This window comes from Arvicola amphibius, chromosome 6 (assembly GCF_903992535.2).
Source record: "Arvicola amphibius chromosome 6, mArvAmp1.2, whole genome shotgun sequence".
Lineage (NCBI taxonomy): Eukaryota > Metazoa > Chordata > Mammalia > Rodentia > Cricetidae > Arvicola > Arvicola amphibius.
Window position 1 is genome coordinate 87,791,772 of NC_052052.2, and position 22,084 is coordinate 87,813,855.

The 22,084-nt window shown below is 39.7% G+C and overlaps 1 protein-coding gene across 11 annotated transcripts in view; it reads left to right on the forward strand.

Moving 5' to 3' along the window:
- The window catches only part of Znf438 (zinc finger protein 438), a 148,830-nt gene that overhangs the window by 61,127 nt on the left and 65,619 nt on the right, over positions 1 to 22,084 (forward strand). For 9 of the 11 annotated variants that reach the window (XM_038334795.1, XM_038334787.1, XM_038334792.1 and 6 more), the window contains one exon: positions 21,465 to 21,690. The exons of the other annotated variants lie outside the window; for them this stretch is intronic. The gene's annotated coding sequence lies outside the window, so the exon portion shown is untranslated. The remainder of the gene's footprint in view (positions 1 to 21,464; positions 21,691 to 22,084) is intronic. 11 annotated transcript variants of the gene reach the window in all.

Genomic DNA, 22,084 nt, shown 5'->3' on the forward strand with positions numbered 1-22,084 from the left:
TGGCCTCCATAGGCTCATATGTTTGAGTAATTGGTTCTGAATTGGTAGAATGTAGTTGGAGGCTGTTTGTTCCTGGCTGCCTAGACCCGAAATAATCACACAGGAACTATATTAATTACAACACTTCTTGGCCAATGACACTAGCATATTTACCTAGCTAGCTCTTTTATCTTAAATTAACCCATTTCTATTATTCTGTGTATTACCACGAAGCTCATGGTTTACCTGCAAGGTTCCAGGGAGGATCTGTCTCCTTCGGCAGCTACATGGGGTCTCTTTGACGCCACTGTCTTTTTTTTCCCTTATCTCTACTTGAAATTCCTGCTTTGCTCTATTCTGCACTGTCATAGGCCCAAACAGCTTCTTTATTAACCAGTGGTCATATAACATATTCACAGCATACAGAGGAGAATCCCATATAACCTCCCCTTTTCTGACTAAATAAAAAGGAAGGTTTTAACTTTAACATGGTAAAATTACATATAGCAAAACAGGTGTCAAGAATTACAGTTACAATTTTTATATCTACTTTACCTTTCATCATAACTAAGAAAATCTTTAATTATAACTTTCTATTCTTCAACTCCAACAAAGACCCGGAAGGATATAATATTACCTGAGTTAACAGGAAGAGCATTGTAAGCAACGTCCAAAACTCTAGGATTGACAGAGACATCTCACTGCCTGAACAGTTACCCAAACTTCTTCAGTAACATTGGGGCATCCATCTTCATCCTGCAGGCCCATAGCATCTGGCAGACTTTTCCATGAAGCAGGAAATTTCAAAGACAGTTCTGCCTATATTGACAGTTTGTCAGTCACTTTCTTCTGTGTCCTGCAGGATGTCTGGCAGATTCTTTCATGAAGCAGGAACCCTGAAGGACTACCTCACTTTTAGGCAAGTTCAGCGGTCATTTTTCTGTGGGTCCTGCATGTCCAGTTCATACAGCATAACATCAAGCAGTCCAGGAAAGAGCAGTTTCTTGCCCAAATGGCTAGCCAACTCCATAAGGAGCCTCTTCAATGCTGCTCATCATCTTCTCGACTGGTTCTGCCAGGAGCAGACGTGTCTCATTGTCATGAAAAATCCTAAGTTCTTAAATATTTTAAATGCCATATTCTGTTAGTCTTTGCAAGGTTTGAAGAATAACTGTCCATCTGAAATATATCTCTGTACATCGAGAAACCTAACTAACATGACTACAAGCTTGACTATTATAGATGAGTATCTATTAACCTATATTTCTTAATATAGATTACATTATTTTTAATTTGGAAATACTTTTGATCCTGCCCAGACAGACAGACAGACAGACAGACAGGCAACCCTTCCCACAGACGCAGCTGTTCACAAGCAGTTGGTGTGTTGAGACATTTGAAAAGATGTTCACGTGATGGAAGTAAATGAGGCAGCATATAGATTACAACACATTTCCAATATGCAAGGGGCTAGTTATATGTCAGCTATGTAAATTCAAAAGACCCAATATGAAGTCAAATAAAATCTCCATTCATATGATGCACTAACTGCATTGCAAGTGCTCATCACTGTTAGACCGCAAGACCAGGGTCACTGGCTCACAGGTTTCTGTTTCAGACAGAGCTGCGTGTGAGAGCGTAGATCTGGTGTTTGGTTACTGATTGAGGGTTAGACCTAAATGGTTCTGAAACCATGAAGGCCTTGTTCATTGGGTTAAGTTTAAGAGTTTAATTCAGTTCTACTTAAGTTCAATCTGAGCAAATAGCCCTGATGGATGTGAGTCACGCTAACCAATTTGAGTCGTGTGAGGTTTTTTTTTTCCACTTGCAGGCTACCTGAAAATAGGCAGATTTTCTGTACTTACCTCACGTTCCATAAATAGATGTTTTACTTTATGCTTTGGAGTATTCAAATACTGTTAGGTTCTTCAAGGTTTATTCTCGCTGCATATTGCGTTTCAGAACCACTTATAGCTCTCTGTTGCTACGCTGCTTCTGGTTTATGAAGCTTATTTTGCAACCTCAGCTGTTTTTTGGTTTTTTTTCTCAGTTACCTTTGCACATTTTATCTATGGTTCCCCTGGATTCAAGATGGCACGGTGGTTGAGGATAGGAGTTTATGTGGAGCAGACATGAAAGCAATGACTTCCTACAGCTCTATGCAGAAAAGAGCTCCCCTAGCACACTCGAAACAGCGCTCTTTTTTTTTTATTAAAAATTTCCATCTCCTCCCCTCCTCCTCCCCCTTCCCTCCCCTCCCCTCCCTTCTACCCATACCCCCACTCCGCCCCTCTCCAAGCCAAAGAGCCATCAGGGTTCCCTTCACTGTTAAGTCCAAGGTCCTCCCAGCTCCCCCTAAGTCCAGGATGGTGAGCAACCATACTGACAAGGTTCACAGTGAGCCTGCCATGCTGTAGAGTTCATGCTCTAACGGGAGACCACCAAGTCCAGTTGGAATGGGACTGATGGAACAGGGGACCAAACTGGACTCTCTGAATGTGGCTGACGGTGGAGGAGGACTGAGAAACCAAGGACAACGGCGATGAGCATGAACTCTACAGCATGGACGGGTTCACTGTGAGCCTTGTCAGTATGGTTGCTCACCATCCTAGATTACATTTTTTAAATGAGTTGTAGAAACACAATACCTTAACCATGAGCAAAAATATACATATAACAAAATTGATTTTAAATTTATATCAATAAACCAAGATCCATATCAATGCAAAGTACTCATCTCTATAGCAGTGTCACTGTTTGGGAGGATTCTGAGGTATAGTCTTGTTGAAAGAGGTGTGTCACAGGAGGCTGGCTTTGAGTTTTCAAAAGATTCATACCACTTTGAGTTAGTCTCAGTCTCTCTCTGTGTCTCTATCTCTCTAACTTCTGCTCTTAGTTGCTGCCCCAGCTTGTGAGCTGCTGCTATGCTTTCCTTCATGGTGGTAATGGACTCCTATCTATTAGGAACCATACACCTCAAATGAATACTTCCTTTTTAGTTACCTTGGTTATGCTGTGTTACCGTTGCCTTGAGGGCCAGCCTTCAGCAGTTCAGTGATTGAGAGGGAAACTATGGAGTCAGCAAACTAACTATTCAACTTGACTTTTCTGTCTCAGGGAGTTAACACTTCTCTGCCGTCCGTGAAAGAGACAAAACTTAACTCTCTGGGGCTGGTGAAAAAGGAAAAAAAAATACACCTTTAGGGTCTCTTTATCATCTTTTCTTTGTTCATTTCTTACCTCTATCCAGATGTATTGCTTTGTCTCTCTTGGCATCTTGACCTTCTAACTAACTTTATCTTTTCCCTTACAGTTTATGTAATCCCATCAAAATCTATCAAGCAGTATAAAAGTTACATGGTTATATTCTGTTTTTTAAGTGAGTACAAGTAAAAAAAACATGTTTTCCATATGATTAAACTTTTTATGTATGACAGGTAAAAGGCAAGTTGTCCAAAGAGCCTGCATGCAGTCATACCCAAGCAACTTGCTATAGATTAACAGAGAATAAGCAAGCAAAGTATTTTTCTCAGCCAGTTCTTTTGCAGGCAGACTGCATTTTGTGATTACAAAGAAAGGACCAATCATTTTGTTACTTATCTCAAAAGGCAGTCTTATATGAAATCTTAGAACAATCACAAATCATATTTTTTATATAAGAAAAAGAATCAGTCATCTCTACTTTTAAGTCCTCAGAGTGCATATTTATTCATCAGAAGTTTTGTATATCAGGAAGCTAAGGACAGAAATGGGTACAAGAAATTAATCATTTCTTTGGTCATCAACCCATCCTATCAAGAAAGGCATACCATCCAGCAGTAGCCAGGCTACCATTGTTCCTGCTCCTTGGCTTCAATGAGTCCCTTGCTCAGCTATTAAAAGTATGCTCTTAAATTGTTTTCCAAGATGTTTTACCTCAGAGCCATTAACAAAAACACCTTAACCTAACCTTAAGTCATTATTTAAAGCTTTTTTTTAGCTATGTGTACATGAAACCTGTAAACATCCCTACCAACATTAAGATTAAAAGAACGTGAGATAACTTGTTTTTCTTAATCATTAACTAAGCCACAGTCTGTTTATAAAGCTCCTCAATAGAAACTAACTTTTCCTTGTTAAATGTGTGACATTTCCTTGTTCTTATTTTCTATGCTCTACAGCCCCTGCTTTACCAGGGGCAGGGGCAGCACCGTTTCTTGCTTTTACTTTAGTAGTTTCCATTAAACTAACCTTTATCATAGTCCTTATTATAGTTACTAAAGACCCTCAATCATCAAAGTTCTATTTAAACTATCACTATAAAATCATTGCTTCAGAGAACAGTACAGCTTAGGAGTAATCATCTTCACGATAATACACAGGTAAAAATGCCCAGTAGAGCGGGATATTTCCATGAAATAATCACACTAAATTGAAGGCCGTGGGGATCTCTCCACACCCACCACACCATGCCCAATACTAGAGAAAAATGGCAGTGGCAAATGTGTAAAAGCACAGCAGTAGCAACAAACATTCTGGAACCAAAGCCATTGGGGCCTTGCCTATTCTAGATTCACCAATCAGAGCTTTTGTTTCCTGGTGGACTGATCTCGTGAGCTTCAGTTTCCACCTGCTGGTCTTTTGACATGGCCATTGTCACTGTATTATTACAGCAATAGAAAAGTCTAAGCACGTGACATGCATATGATCAGAAGACAATTTTCAGGAGTGGCTTTTGTCCTTCCACCTTGAGTTCTGGGGATCAGGTCATCAGAATTGGGTTGCAGATGGCTTTATCCACTGGCCCTGCTATCATATTCTAAAACAGACACTTGCAATGCTTTATTTTATTTTACCTTATTTTTAGTTTAAAAAAAAAAAAGAGTCTCTAGGGCCTGGAGAGATGGCTCAGTGTATAGGAGCATTTGCTGCTCTTGCAAAAGTCTTATGTTGAGTTCCTAGTATCTACATTGCATAGCTCACAGTGGCCTGTAACTCCACATACATTCACATGCACGTATACATAAATATTTCTTTTAATTTTCTAACACTTTCTATGTTTGGAGTTGTACTTGTTTTAGAGAATATTTTTTCCCATTAGCAGGACTCCTCAACCAACTTTCACAGGACCAGATCTTTACATTGCTAAACCAGCTTCTGTATGCATGCCTATTTGTTAGATAAATGGTGGGGAAAGTGTGAGGTACTTCTGACACATTTTATTTGGTCAGGAATTTTTTAATAAAACATAATTTAATGATGGGTCTCCTCTCTATAACCTGCCAAGAGAATTACTTTCCTTTAGCTAATTTGAATTTCTATTTAAGGTTAACGGAGAGTAGCTGTCATAATTGAAATATTGTGAATGTGCATGTGTGTGTATGTGTGTTGCTTTCTTAAGACAGTCTTGATGTGCATATAAGACTGGCCTGGAGCCTTCCTGTCCCTGCTTCCCTAGTGGCTACTATAATGTGTGTGTGTGTGTGTGTGTGTGTGTGTGTGTGTGTGTGTATGTGGTGTAGTTTCTGTGGGCATGTGCCAGTGATGGTTAGAAGTCAGCCTCACCCATCATTCTTTAGGAACTATCCATCTTGTTTAGTTTTCTAATTTTTACCACATTGATTGATTGATTTATTGATGATTGATTGATTGGTTGAGGTAGATGTCTGTGAGCACATAAAAGCACAAGCATCAACAAGCACATGCAAGAACAAGCATGTGTATTCTATAGTACAAATGTGAAGATCAGAGAAAACTTTCGAGAATTCATTTAACCCTTATACATGTGGGTCCCAAGGGCTGACTTCTGATTATTAGGCTTGGCAGCAAGTATCTTTACCCACTAAACCATCTTGACATCTCAAATGGAATTTCTTTTTTCTGTTTTCTGTTTCCTTCTTTTTTTCTTCCTCTTTCTACCTTCCTCCACAACCCCCTCAGACAGAGGGTGGTGGTGAAGTCAGTAGTCTGACTGCCCTGGAACTTTAAACCACGCTGGCCTTGAACTCACAAAGTGCTGGGATTAAAGGTATGTGCTACCATGTCCAGCTCACTCTCATTGTTCAGCTAGTCTCTTTCACTGAGAACCTGGGGCTCACCAGTTAAGTGACACTGGCTGTCTAGCAAGCCCCCAGGATCTGCCATCTCTGTATCCTTCAAGTGCTGTGACTAAAAACCTGTGCCACCACACCCAGTTTTTTTATGTGGGTGCCAAGGTTTGAACACAGGTTCTTGTGATTGTGTGGCAAGGACTTTTCTGACTGCCAGCTCAGATTTCTTTTTCTCTTTTGTTTTTAGAGACAGGGTTTCTTTGTGTAACAGCCCTAGCTGTCCTGGAACTCCTCTGTAGACCAGGTTGGCCTCAAACTCACAGAGATCCACCTGCCTCTACTTCCTGAGTGCTGGGATTAAAGATGTGCGCCACCATCACCCAGACATATTTTTATTAAATAATGAAAATTTCTATTTAAACTACATTATACTCAGATATGCTAAAATCACTTTTGTACTGATTCTCTTGTATATTTTCTGTTTTAGAATATAACAGATTTTACTTTTGGTTTTTGAAAGAAAATGTGCTTATTATAATATAAATTTTTAACTGTTAATTTGAAGTTGGCTTAGAATAAAGAGAATTGACATAGAAATAATAGAATTATTATACAGAACACTAAAAAGAGATTAATTTTTTGTTTTCGCTAGTCTTATGAATAACATTGTAGGTAAAAGGATGGTGTACTTAGAGAGAAGTATTCCTTGCCAACATAAAAGGAAAGATTATGTTTAAGCCTGCAGTTCTCAAAGTTAAGTGGGGCTTTAGTCTTTAGAATAAAGCCTCTTTATGGACCCTTTAAAAGATGTTGTTTTTACCCACCATGTGGCCCTCTATGGGAACAAGTGTTTTTACTGTCTAGGGAGATTTGACAGTTTTACATCCTTCCCCTCTGTTTTTGCCCAGCTTTGGCTTGAGAGGCTTATCCTTGGCTGTTCTCTAGAAGACTACTAGACTTCAAAATTTGTCAGAATGTAGTCCCCTTATCTCCTGAGTACTAATCAGCATTTTTTCCTCCATTTTTCTTTTCAGCAAATCTTGCTTCCTCCAATCCATGATCTCTTTCAATCCATTCTTTGGTTGTTCTTAAGTCTGTCTTCCTTCCTCGCTCCTTCACATGACCACTGTGGGAATACATGCTGTTTCTCTTCACCCGGTATTATAGACATGGATAGAGCACAGAGAGACTTGGACCCTCCTTCCCGAGGTCTATATGGTGGAACCCAGTGCACACTAGTCCTCAGGAACTAATGGGATTTATTGCAAGACAAGCAAAATAAATTTACCTTCAAAGTCTATATATTGCTGATGAAGGGAGTTAAAAAATTTCTTTGAATCTCTTCTTGTGTGAAAACTTTGCAATGTGTTCACCAAAATTGGAAAAACATATAGCATGTGAATGTGAAAACATCCTTTAGATTTAGGCTTATTTATCCTGTTGGCTGCCTTGTGTGCATAAGCCACAACAGCTTCTAAAACTCTTTTGCCAGACTTAACATCTTATGATTTGGATCATACAGTTGATGCTATTAATTTCCTTTCATTAAAACTTACTATTACAGGTTTGGAAACAGTTCACCATGAGGTTTTGTTTTGTTTTGTTTTGTTTGAAACAGTGTTTCTGTGGCTTTGGAACCTGTTCTGGAACTAGCTCTTGTAGACCAGACTGGCCTCGAACTCACAGAGATCTACCTGCCTTTGCCTCCCGAGTGCTAGCCCACCATCTCACATGGATACTAAGAACTAAACACAGATCCTCTGAAAGAATAGCAAGCACTGTTAACAAGTGAACCCTCTTTCTAGCCTCTTGTAGGTGTGTGTGTGTGTATGTGTGTGTGTGTGTGTGTGTGTATAAAACTCAGAAAAATGTTTGATTTGGAAAATGATAGGATCTCCCTGTTGCCAACCAAGAGAGCTGTTCTTTGGTAAACAGCAGCTGGTGATCATGTATTAACTTCAAGATAATCTAGAAATAAAACTTGGACATTTCTTTATTCTATAAGTTAATATAGTTCAGTGGTTAGTCTTTAAGTTGCATTCATGTACATATTGTTGGAAAAGTCAGCTCTTTAAGTGATAAACTTTCCTATTATAGGATAATGAAATTATACATAAAAGATAGGACAAGTAACTTTATTTCCTAGTTTGTGCCCCTTAGAGTTATTAAGAATGAATGTATTAAAAATAACTCAACTAGATTTTATTATGTGTATGCCTTGTCATTGGGGTTGGCATAAGTATTTATTTTAAATACACCAGAATAAATTGGAGTCCATTCCCAGACTCAACAGTAAACTTGCAAGACCTAACAGTTACACTCAAAAGAATACTCCAAGAGCATGTGTGGATCATCTCCAGGAGAAACTGTTAGGTTATATAACAAGTATAAAGAAGAGTTCAGTATCACAGTGCACCATCTGGTCACTATGTGTAGCACTAGCAGTAATCACAAAGATATTTGGGGATTGAACAAGTATATAGAAATTAAATAATACTCCCAAATTATTGGGAGTTCAATAAAGAAATTACAAGGTAAATTAGAAAATATTATAAGTTAAATTAACTCAAAGCCTGGTAAACCAAAACTTGTAGGATACAGTTGGAGAAAGACAATTTTCATAGAGAAATTTGTTCCCAGTAATGGGACAGCTTTACTCTTGTCACCATAATACCTGAGGAATTCCCTAAACTTTTAGGGACTCAAACCAAACTGGGATACATGGCTTCAACTCAGATAAACATTTGAAGACTAGCTTTGATAAAGCAGAGTTGGGGTTTAATACAGAGCTTATAATAGAGGTTCTCACCATCGAAGAGGCAGTTACTGGGAGACTGGAAATGACCATCTAGGTCCTCTGGATACCATGACCAATTTACATCAGCCAGATTTCATACAATGACACATCTAGTAACTATAGTACAGGTATACACACCAACACGAAAAGCAGAAGAGGATGTCATCAACAGTTTCTACACAGATCTACAAAACAAGGTCAGCAGGGTGCATAAGAATGACAAACTAATCGTTAGGGGGTGACTTCTGTGCAAGAGTGGAATCCGAAGAAAGAATAGACTATAGTGTCATGGGAACATATGGAGTCGGACAAAGGAACAATAGAGGGGAACAACTGCTTGCTCTGCTCTGCTATGCAAATGATTTATACATATCCAACACAAAATCCAAAAGGCCAAACCATCAAGATGCAGAACATGGAAATCCCCTGACAAATGTACATACAGCCAAATTGACTACATTCTGGACAGCAGGAAACTCTTTTTTTTTTTTTTTCCTCTCATGCTTTATTTTTTTTATATTTAAAAATTTCCATCTCCTTCCCTCCTCCTCCCCCCTCCCTCCCCCTTCCCTCCCCTCCTTCTCCCCCTTCCCTCCCCTCCCCTCCACCCATACCTCCCCTCCCTCCCTCTCAAGGCCAAGGAGCCATCAGGGTTCCCCACTCTATGCTAAGACCAAGGTCCTCCCAACTCCCCCCAGGTCCAGGAAGGTGATCGACCAAGCTGAGAAGGCTCCCACAGAGCCCGTCCATGCAGAGGAATCAGAGCCCAGAGCCATTGTCCTTTGCTTCTCAGTCAGCCCCCGCTGTTGGCCACATTCAGAGAGACGGGTTTGATCGCATGATCCATCAGTCCCATTCCAACTGGAGTTGGTGATCTCCCATTAGTTCTGTCCCACCGTCTCCATGAGTGAATGCACCCCTCTCGTTCCTTACTTTCTCCCTCATGTTCTCGCTCCTTCTGCTCCTCATCAGGACCTTGGGAGCTCAGTCCAGTGCTCCAATGTGGGGCTCAGTCACCTTCCCCATCTGTCGCCAGCTGGAGGTTCCCTCACGGTCCTGACTTTCTTTCTCATGTTCTCTCTCCTTCTGCTCCTCATCAGGACCTTGGGAGCTCAGTCCGGTGCTCCAATGTGGGGCTCTGTCATTTTCTTCATCTATCGTCAGGTGGAGGTTCTATGGTGATATGCAAGAAATTCATCAGTATGGCTATAGGAACTGGCCTTTTCAGGCTCCCTCTCCTCAGATGCCCAAGGAACTAACTGGGGGCGTCTCCCTGGAAACCTGGGAACCCCTCTAGGGTCAAGTCTCTTGACAACCCTCAGATAGCTCCTTAAATTAAGATATATGCTTCCCTGCTCCCATATCCACCCTTACTATATCCCAAGCACCCCATTCCTCCGAGCTCCCCCCATTCTCCCCTTCACACTTTTCTCTCCCCATCTTCCCTTGGCCCAGTCTTGCCCAACCCTCAAGTTCCCAATTTTGCCTGGCGATCGTGTCTACTTCCAATATCCAGGAGGATTACTATATCTTTTTTTGGGAGTTCACCTTCTTATTATCTTCTCAAGGATCCCAAATTTATAGGCTCGATGTCCTTTAATTATGGCTAGAAACCGATTATGAGTGAGTACATCCCATGTTCATCTTTTTGGGTCTGGGTTACCTCACTCAGAATAGTGTTTTCTATTTCCATCCATTTGCCCAGCAGGAAACTCTTATCTAGCATCCAAAACAGCTGATCATTTCCTAACTTAGGTCATATCACCAACTTGTTATGGCCACATTCAGCTGAAACTTAGGAGAGGCACACCAGGCAAGACAAACCGGAAGATCAACTGTAAACAACTGATGAATCCAGCTGTAGGAGAGAGTACTAGAGAACCGCTGGGAAAAATGAGGGAAATCACTAAACAACCCTTACAAATATAGAGAGCAAATGAGAGAAAATCAAAAGAGCTATACAGGAGGCTTTAAGGGGGAAATTTGGTTATGCAAAAAGGGCAGCACCAGTAGACTGGCTTACTGCAGAGAGGATCAACGTGGTGGAAGAAAGAAGGAAGCTAAGGAGCAAATGAAGGGTCAAAACACCACAACTATCTGTGCAGGGAGGTCAAAAGAAGAGCGAAGGATAGAGAGCTGTATATACAAGATATATGCAAAGAGGTCAAAGAGGCTAGACTCCATAATAAAACACGTCTTGTCTACAAAGCTATCAGACAGATAACTGCCAGTTATGCTCCTCAGATTCAGATGATTCAAGTTGGGCAAAGTCATTTATTAACAGAACCAGGGGAAGTAAAGCAAAGATGGAGACAATACTTTGACACCCTATACAATGACTCTAATGCTGTCAGCGTAGACTACAACGAGAAGCACTTTGGCAGCCACTCGAACACCAGAGATGATGAGGAAATATTAAGTATTGACAGGATTGAGATGGAGGAAGCTATCAAGAGAGCAAAATGCAGGAATGCTCCAGGAGTGCATGGCATCACAGTGGAGGAGCTGGAGGCAGCTACAATAGGCTCAGGGGCCGAGGTGCTTCTCAGACTCTTCAGAGAGATATGGGAACACGAAGTGATTCCCATGGAATGGAAGCACTCAGTCATAATTCCCATACACAAGAAGGACAAGCTGTACTGCTCAAATTATAGGAGCATTAATTGCCATAGCAGCAAGATCTTCTCCTCCATTATCCTGCAAAAGATCAAGGGCAGAGTAGAGGAAATTCTAGCAAAGGCCAAGTGCAGATTCATGACTAACAGGAACACACTAGATCAGATCTTCATTTTGCGGCAACTCGCAGAAAAATACAAAGAATTTGGAAAAGACTTATATGTCTGTTACATCGACTTCAGGAAGGCATTTGGAAGCATTCAGAGGAAAGGACTTTGGGAAACAATGAGATTCTACATGTACCCAGAGAAAATCACAAGACTACTAGGAGATGCCTTTAAAGATACCTTTGCACCAGTCAAAGTCTGTGGAGGACTAAGTGGTCAGTTTAAGACAATCATAGGAGCATTGCAAGGATGCGTCCTCTCACCACTACTCTTTCATATATTTCTGGAATTAATAGTAGCAACAGCCCTGGAGGATAAGGAGATAGGTGTTGCAGATAGGTGGTGTGCAAATCAATAACTTGTGTTTCACCAACGATACAGCAGTCCAAATGAGCTGCAGGCTGTGGTAAATAGAGTGGTGGAAGTAAGTGAAAACCTTGGTATAAAAGTAAACATTGGGAAGACAGATATAACCCTTGGGAAGGGTGCACAAGGATTTTAATACTGTAAAGAATAAAAAACTCAAGCAAACAGTCAACTCTGTCTATCTGGGAGGAAACCTCAGTTCAAAGGAGGAAACTATTTCGGATGTCAAGAGGCAGATGGGGATAGTGAGGGCTGCATTCCAGGCACTAGGAAAGATTTGGTCAGCAAGAGACAAAACGACAACAAAATTACAAGTATACAAGACACTTGTCTTGAGCTGCCTTCTTTACAACTCCGAAATGAAACACTGGACAATGAAACACTCTTCTGAACAACAGCTGATTGTGTTTGAGACGGCATGTCTCAGGAGAATTCTAGGCATCACAGAAAGACATAGGCTGTGCAACAATGACATCTCCATCTACAGAAGGAAGTAAACTACATGATATGGCAACAGCGCTTGAGATGCTTATGCCATGTTATGAGAATGAATGACGGCAGCTACCTGAAGATAGCACTGCTTGGAGGACTGCATGGATAAGGTGAAGAGGAAGACCCAAAAAATGCTGGGTAGACAGTATAAAGGAAGACTGTGGAACCTTAGGTATGACAATAACATAAGCATCTAGGACTGCCCAGGAGATGAACAACTGGAGAGCCACCATAAATGGGCTGCCCATGAATGATTAAGCATTTCTGGGGCATTGATGATGATGATGATGATGGTGATGATGATAAGATTTAAGAACAAGTGTTGGGGGAAAGGTACTCCAGAACATAGGTGTGGGCTTCTTACAAACGTGCCCTTCACCATCTTCACAATACTCAGACCTGCCAATTTAATGGGTTTGGAAGTTACTGTTTTCAGAGATTGCTAAGGAATATAAATGAAATGATGGGATGGTTGCTAAGAGGCACCAGACAGGACCACAATAAATAAAATCACAGGGGTATAGGAAGGTAGGGGATCTTACTGCAAACAGTGAGCAAGTCTCACTGAGTTTCCTCCTTGAGATACTCAGAAAATGTCTTGGGAAAGGAGAGAGACCTACTAAAGGGAGTGCACATTTAGGATTAAAGCCCTTGTTTACTGCTGTTTTAGCATAAAGTGTCTCTATACAAAAGGAATATTATGTCTATATTGTCAGCTTTGACAGAAAATTCTAATTATGCTTTCTTGCTTCTTAGTTGGTGAGAGACTTTAATCAGACTCTCAAGTAACAGGCTCCTTTCCTTTCTCTTACATCCATATTTTTTTATTTTGCCTCAAAATGTATAGCTGCAAATGTATGTGTATACATATGCATACACATGCATATACACAAACATGAATATATGCATGCCCCTGGGAATATGTAGATATCAGAGGACAGCATCGGGTGTTGATTTTCACTTTCTTCCTTCTTTGAAATAGAGTATTTCTGTTCACCTCTGCATATTCCAGATTCCCTGGTTCACGAGCTTCCAGGGGCTTTCCTGTCTCTGCCTTCCATCTAACCAAGCACTAGGATTGCAGATGTACATACTGCTTCATCTGACTTTTATGTGAGTTGTGGGGTTCTGAATGGAAACCATCTCCCCCAAAGTCCCTAAATGTCTATTTTTTAAAGAATGATCCCAAATTAAATTTAACCTCCCACCTTAGCAGCCTAGAAAGAGAATACCACATATACAGCCAATAGAAAGAAAATAATAAATAGTAAACCACAAGTGGGGTGTGGTGGTACACACTTTTAATCCCAGCACTTAAAAGGCAGTGGCAGGCCCATCTCTGTTCATGGCTCGCCTGGTCTACATAGCAAATTACAGGCCAGCCAAGGCTACATAATGAGACTTTGACTATAATAATAATATAACAATAATAATTATAAGGCTACATAATGAGACCTTGTCTCAGATAATAATGATAAGAACAACAAAGCACAAGTAAATGATGAAAACTACTGGAGAAAGGAATGACTGGAAAAAATTGGTTCTTTAAAAATCAATTGAAAAAAAATGAACCTTTAGCCAGACCAACAGAGATGAAAGTCAGCAGTCCTCCAAATACTAAAGTCAACATTGAAAACAAAACATCACTGCTCCTGTTACAGAAATGTAAAGGCTTATAAAGGAAAACTAAGAACAAATACGTTCTTCTGATTACTTCATTAAAATAAATAATTCCTAAAAGACAAAACATCCAAACTGACTCAAGAATAGAAAATTTGAACTTTTAACATGTAAAACAGTTGATTCAACCCACACAATATTCCTTCTCCCATCCCCTCTCTTCTCCTGCCTCTCCTCTTCTCCTCTCCTCTCTTCTTTCTCTTTCAGTCTCAGATGGATGCACTGATGAATTCTCTCAAAATTTTAAGGAAGAATTGACAGTAGTCCATGATTTCTCAGATGTGTGAAAAGGAATGACGTTTCCCAGATTATTCTGTAAGACCAAGTAGAATTTAAATAATAAAACCACACAAGAATACTAGACAAACCTTGATAAATATAGATGCAAAAACAGTCAACAAAATACTAGTGTACTAAATGAAATAACTAAAAGAATTGTAAATTAGTACCAGGTGGGTTAATCTCAGGAGTACAAGATTGACTCAACATTAAAAACCACAAGGAACATGTGTGTGTGTGTGTGTGTGTGTGTGTGTGTGTGTGTGTGTGTGTGTGTTTAAAAGCCATGTGTCATCTTAATAAACACAGAAAATGCATTTAATGGCATTTAAGTCCCTCTTGTGAAAAGAATGAGCAGACAAAGAGTAGAAGAGAACTTTTTACCCTGATGAAGGGCATCTCTGAAAACGTGTCAGCTCAGATCCTTTGTGGTAGAAGACTAAAATGCTTTCTCATAAAAGTTAGGAAAAGGACAAGTCTTTGTTTTGTCTCTACATTTATTCAGTGTTGTTCTGAAGGTTCTAACTGGGACACAAGTAGACAAGGAAAGAGGTCCCAATTTGTATATCACAAGATTTTGCTTATAAAATCTCTTAAGAAACATGTTAAGAAAAAAACGGTGATACTAAAAAATAAGTATCAAGGCTGAAAGATACAAAATCAGCATAAATAGCAATTGCATTTTTATGCACTAGCCTTGAATCTGAAAATAACTAAGTAAAACAACAGTTACAGTAGCATCAAACCAAAAATAAATTTAACAAAAGAAGTTTAAGACTTGTAACACAAAATGCTAAAATAATTTCAGAATTAAAGCCTTAAATTAGGAAGGACGCTCCAAGTTTTTAAGGTGGGAAAGTTAACACTGTTAGCATGACAATCCTGCATACACTAAACTACATATGCAGTGAAAGCTCTGTGCAGTCAGGACTTTCTCAAACTGCATGTATTGGCAATCTCATCTTTAAAATTTGAATGGAAATCCAAGGTACTTAGAGTTGCCAAATTTGGCTTGGAAAGCTGGGAGAGTGGGGAAATGAGGAAATACTGGTTCATCCTTCTTAGTATCATGACTTAATTTACAAATTATAATAAGTCAGCATGGTGCTGCAATAGGGATAGGAGATGTGTAGAATAGAAAGAAGAACCCAAATGCACCCTGATATTTCTGCTACACTGTTTTTCAATAAGGATGCCCAGAAAAATCAATAGGGATAGGATAGCTTTTCACGAAGTGGTCCTAGAACAACAGCAACAATAACAACAAAAGGAAGACCCCTATATTATGTATAGAAGTTATTAAAGACCTGAAAATAAAGGTAAAAAATCTGAAAAATTCTCAGAGGAAACAAAGGGTTGACATTTTTATGACTTGAGTTATGCAAAATAATTTATAAGATTGACAATCAGAGCATAAATAACAAACTAAAAGTGGGTAAGTTGGCTTGCACCAAAATTAAGAACCTTCAAGGCTGAAATGACAAGCCAGGATATAAAAGAGAATATTTGCAAATTATATCTGGTAAGAAGCTTGTACCCAAAATAGTTGAAGAACTTTTACAACTCATCAATAAAAAAGTAACGTAATTAAATATGTACACATACATATACTTTTTTTAAGTTGTCAGTGAGTAGGACTGGGTGGTGGTTAGCACACAGGAGGCAGGTCTTTGTGAGTTCGAGGCCAGCTTGGTCTACAAGAGCTAGTTCCAGGACATCCAGAGCTGTTACACAGAGAAACCCTGTCACACAAAAAAACAAAAACAAAACGAGTTGCCAGTGAGCACATGAAAAGGTACTAAGTGTCACTAGTCTTTACGAATTACCACAGTGCCATATGATAAAGAAGTAGAAACAGGCATTTCCAGGATTGTGTAGCACCTGGAAAATTCATATACTGCTAGTGAGGGTTATATATGCAGTGTCATCAGACAACCTGACAGTTCTTAAGAAGGTTGAGCATGAAGTACCATGTGACCTAGCTGGAGGCTATGTAGAATATATCCATTCTGACTCTATATAGAACACTTCAAAGGAGGATTTGTGATGTGTAGATTGGCACCCTATAACCTAGCCTATAGCTATGTGGAATATAGCCATTCTTGCTGTAGATAGAATAACCCTTTAAAAGGAGACTTTGTGGCATGTCAGTTTTATTATAACCAATTGCTGATCGAGCTCCTCTTGGGTTTCTGTTGTGATGCTACATGCTAGATGTTAGATGCTGAATACAAAGAACTGTGAGCTCACTCTCCTAAAGTTTCTCTGTTGTTGGTACTAGGCATTATTAAATAAAATCACAAATATGAGAGAAATATGTATTGAGGACTAGGAGAACCTTGGGATGTGGAGCCTAGTGGAAATGTTAGACCACTGTGAGAACATGCTCTTGAAGGGAATATTGGAACCCCTACCCCTTCTTTGTCTCTCCTTTTGCTTCCTACCCATCATGAGAGGAGCAGCCTCCTCTGCTATTCCTCCTGTCACGAAATGTACCCCCCTACTATTGGCCCTATACTGACCAGGCCAAAACCATCTGAAACTTTAGAGTCCATGAATAAAGTAAATCCTCCACTGAGTTAATTGTCTTAGGCATTTTATCATTACAGCGAGCAAGCGCAGCATATGTAAATATTGTATTGAGAGGAAGCTGTTATGCTCAAGAAATTCAAGGAAGACTGGGTAACTGGGGTGCAGAACTGGGGCAAGAAGTAGAGGGTGAAGTGAGTCAAGAGCAGACCATGAAACCCCACAGAAGCCTGTTTGGAGTATATAGTTTTCTAGGCAGGAAATGATGCAACATGTACCAGGAGGTCAGCAGCGGAGAAGGGGAAACATGGATGTCTGAAGGGCTTTTAGGAGATAACGCTGATGCAGGGTGATGTGCTCCAAGGCAGAGAAGGTGAGAGGGAGAGTGTAAGCCACAGCTCTGAGAATGAAAACGCTTTTGAAAATGAAAATGTTGCAGTACAAATTTCAGCCAGAAAATTCCCCTTGGAATACACATTATTTTAAACCACCTCAGGGAACATGGCTGCTTGTTTTCTGCTGGGAAGTATTTTCTTACTATGCCAGTCACACATATTATAGAATTGTGCAGCTTACTGATAGCAAGTGCTTTGAGAAAGCAAAAATTTAAGAAAATTTGGCAAATACTTTATAACATTGGCCATATTAATTTTGTTCTGAGCCTTGTCCTCATAAGAACCCTAGTATCTTATGTCCTTGGCCTGATGCTATGGAGATCATCTGTCATTTAAGTTTCCTCATGTTTCTGTAAGTAATGAAAGCAGACTCTGAAGTAATTGTTTGGCACATAGCTGCGTTCCAGTGACAGCTCTTTGGAATAAGTTCACTTTTAGCCATTTCTTATTTCCTTGGCCAGCCAAACTCCTCAAATGTCAAGTTCTTCAGTGTTTTTATTCTGAAGTTATTTGAAGTTATCATTTTTCATTGTAACTTCTAAAGGCCACTTTAGCAAATAACACTATGCTGAAATAAATTTTAAGTATTTAGTTAAATAATTTTAATAACACCAACTTTTTCAAATGCCCACTGAAGAATCTGTTATTTTGCATGTTGTTGGATTTGGAATACCAGCAGTCCTCAGAGCTAAAAAAAAGTAATAGAAAGAAGGACAACATGCAAATGAGTGCAGGTTAAATTTACTGTACTGTGGCAGTTGAACATTACTGTTGGCATACCAGTAAGGGACAAACAGTATAGCTGTGTAAATGTCCTCTGCACACAGCAAAGCTGCAAGGAAATTTAAATAAGAAAGTTCAGAAGTCATTTAGAGATAGCACTAGTGACTTTCGGCACCCCTTTCCTGGGACAATATCATCAACATTTATTCCAGTGAGCAGCACACAGGAAGGAACAGGGACCTGGATGCCCAGTCTTTCCATGCGAACACTGAAAACCCCTCCATCTGAGCTCTTCAGTTTTTGTTATTGTCTAGAAAGGCTCAGTAAAGCTTAGCTGTTTATTACTAATTGTTAAGTATATCACATTGTTTTCTACAAGTGCTTAATCTATGATAGATTTTAATTTCTGAGAATTGTCACATAAAATGGAAATTTTATAAGAAAAGAACAAATGGTGAAGTTAAAGGACAAAGCATGGTGCCTGACACTGAGTCTCAAGACGACATTTACTCATTGTGGAAGCTTAGATAATTCACCTAAGCCATTCGTGCCAGAGTTTCTTTATGTGTAAAATAGGGATCATAGAAATACCCATTTCATGGCTATAAATAAACTAGCACATGCTGAGAATACTGCTTGGTACATTTAGTCTAAAATATTCATGCCATTTGTTTGTTTGTTTGTTTATTCTTGCTGCAGTTGCTATGTTAGTAGTGTAGCTTACTCCTGCCTGTACATGAGAGCTTAGTTCCATTCTAGTGGTGGTGGTGGACTTCCTCATATGTGGGGGTGGGGCTAGGATGGCCTTAAAGATAAGGATACTTAGCTACTAAATCAGTGTTTCTCAATCTTCCTAATGCTGCCATCCTTTAATACAGTCCCTCATGCTGTGTTGACCCCAACCATAAAATTTTCATTGTTATGCTATCACCGTAAGTTTTACTACTGTTATGAATCATAATGTAAACATCTGATATGCAGGATATCTGATGGGACCCCCAAAAAGGTTGCTGCCCACATAAGAGGTATGAATCAGATGTTCTAAACCATTGATTTAGGATAACAGATTATAATTCACAGGCCACCTTAGGCCTGTAATCTAAGAATGTGGCGCTCTCTCTCTCTCTCTTTCTCTCTCTCTCTCTCTCTCTCTCTCCTCTCTCTCCTCTCTCTCTCTCTCTCTCTCCTCTCTCTCTCCTCTCTCTCTCTCTCTCTCTCTCTCTCTCTCTCTCTCTCTCTCTCTCTCTCTCTCTCTCTCTCTCTCTCTCTCTCTCTCTCTGACCTAGAACTCTTTGTATAGGTCAAGCTGACCTGCAACTCACAGTCTGTCTTTGCCTCCCAGCTGGGATTAAAGGCCTATTTTATCATGTCTGACTAATGGACTTCTACATTTCTGAATTATTAGGGAAAAAAACCTAAAAGATTATGCTTGTGACAAATGAAAATTAGACAGTTTGGTTTCACTATTCAGGAAAAGGGTGGGGTAATTTTGTAGATATTCTTTATGTTGTTTTATTAGTAGGAGTAGTGAGAGACAGTGGGCACCTCAGAGCCACAAAACTGGAAATACTTCCTGAGCCTTTACAGAAGTTCCCATTACTTGTTTGTATGGTCATTGATTGTGTTAATTAACAAATAAACTCGTGATTTTTAACTATCCTACTTTGACAAAAGATGAACACATACATACAGAAGCATATGGTTTTCACCAGCCATTTTTATATCCATAAAATGTCTACTCTGTTTTTTTCAAGTATGTGTTTGTGTGCCAAACCCAGAGGCATTGAGTTCCCTAGAGCTGTAGTTACAGGTAGTAGTGAGCTGCCAAGTGGGGATGCTAGAAAACAAACCCAGGTCCTCTGCAAGAGTAGACAGTGCTCTTACATGCCGAACCATCTCTCTAGCTCCAGGAAGTTTCTATTTTGATATGATTTAGAAAAAGTATAACTTTTTGTCTTGCTTCAGATTGCCTCAAAGCTAGAATGCAAGTTCATGAATAAATTCAGTTTTGCAAATACTGACAGACCCCAAAGCCTTACGTTTTCATTAGTGATTGTTAAGATTTGGCTTCTTCCCAACTCCCCCCAGGTCCAGGAAGGTGAGCATCCAAACTGACAAGGCTCCCACAGAGCCCTTCCATGCAGTAGAATCAAAGCCCAGCGCCACTGTCCTTGGCTTCTCAGTCAGCCTCCACCGTCAGCCACATTCAAAGAGTCCGGTTTGATCACATGCTCCATCAGTCCCATTCCAACTGGCGTTGGTGATCTCCCATTAGATCTGTCCCACTTTCTCACTGGGTGAATGCACCCCTCGCGGTCCTGACTTCCTTGCTCATATTCTCCCTCCTTCTGCTCCTCATTAGGACCTTGGGAGCTCAGTCCAGTGCTCCAATGTGGGTCTCTGTCTCTATCTCCATCCATCACCAGAAGAAGGTTCTATTGTAATATGCAAGATAATCATCAGTGTGGCTATAGGACAAGGCCAGTTCAGGCACCCTTTCCTCTGCTGCCCAAGGAACAAACTGGGGACATCTCCTTGGACACCTGGGAACCCATCTAGAGTCAAGTCTCGTGCCAACCCTAAAATGGCTTCCGTAATTAAGATATATACTTCCCTGCTCCCATATCCACCTCTCCTCCATCCCAACCATCCCATTCCCTCAAGTTCTCCCCATCCTCTCTTTCCCCCTTCGCTTCCCCCCATCTCCCCTTATCCCCACCCTGACTGCTCTTTGGCCTGGAAAGGGAGGGAGGGAGAGTGTGGGGGGGGAGGGGAGGGGAGGGAAGTGGGAGGAGATGAAAATTTTTAATAAAAAATTAATTAATTAATTAATTAATGTGTAGCAACTTTACTTTGCTAAGGGATGTGTGAGCCCAAAACTGTTGGATTGAATAAAGCAGAGCTCCCTTTAATAAATGAATGCCATACAGAAAAAAAAAAAAAAAAAAAAAAAGATTTGGCTTCTTCTCATTAATTATCAAGAGCAAAAGCTGATGTGTAAGTGTATGAGTGTGTGTGTTGTTTGTATCTGTGTGTGTATTAAGGAAGCTTGTTAAACTTTTTTTTTTGCTTATGATGGGTTTTGAAGCAATCTAGCAGTGATTGATTTTAGTAACAGCATGCATATAGAATACAATAGTAGTAGAGTCCTTTCAAAGGTCACTTGTTCTGTTAAAGGCTTTGCCTTTGTGACTCAGTTTAGTTTGGGAGGCTGGAGGTAGAGGTTTGGAGCATTATGCTTAGGGGACATATGCTTTAATTTTGTCGCACCAGTCAGTCATTTGGGCAAGTAATCTTTGTTCCTGTCCTCATCTGTGTTTAACTATGGATATTTTGTTGATTGTGTAACCTTTATAAATAGAAGTATTTTGTCTTAGGATATCTGTAAAATCTTGTATCTCCTTTTGTCTAGGTTTATATTCTTTAAAGTCGATTGGTCAAATATATTTGAATGATGACTCTCCAAGGCCCTTGGAGTAATGGGATCAAGACAGATGTGAACCCTGCCCTTGTGGAGTCTTGAGTCTGCTGAGGAAGATACACATTAAATTACATCAATATAAGTATGATCTGTATTGGGAGAAGAGAACTAAATTGTACAAGGGTGATATAGCGTCTCAGAACTTCAGCTCATCTGGGTAAGTCAGAATACTTGTCTCTTTAGATTATTTTTCTTTTGAGTTTTATACTGATATTTTAAATGATTTATTAGTAAATGGAAATTATTTTCAATTGGAAAAATATAGAAAAACAAAAACTTAATGAACTTACATATAATGTCATTTCAGTAGAACTATAATCTTCTGAATTTCTTTTTAATGGCTGGTGGATAGATTTTTATAGTTGATTTTTCTAGAAAAGTATTTATTGAGTATAATGTCATTGTGAAATTGAGAAAGGCACAAATAATTTTTTTTTTTCATGGTTTATTTTTTTTTATATTTAAAAATTTCCATCTCCTTCCCTCCTCCTCCCCCCTCCCTCCCCTCCTTCTCCCCTTTCTCTCCCCTCCTTCTCCCCCTTCCCTCCCCT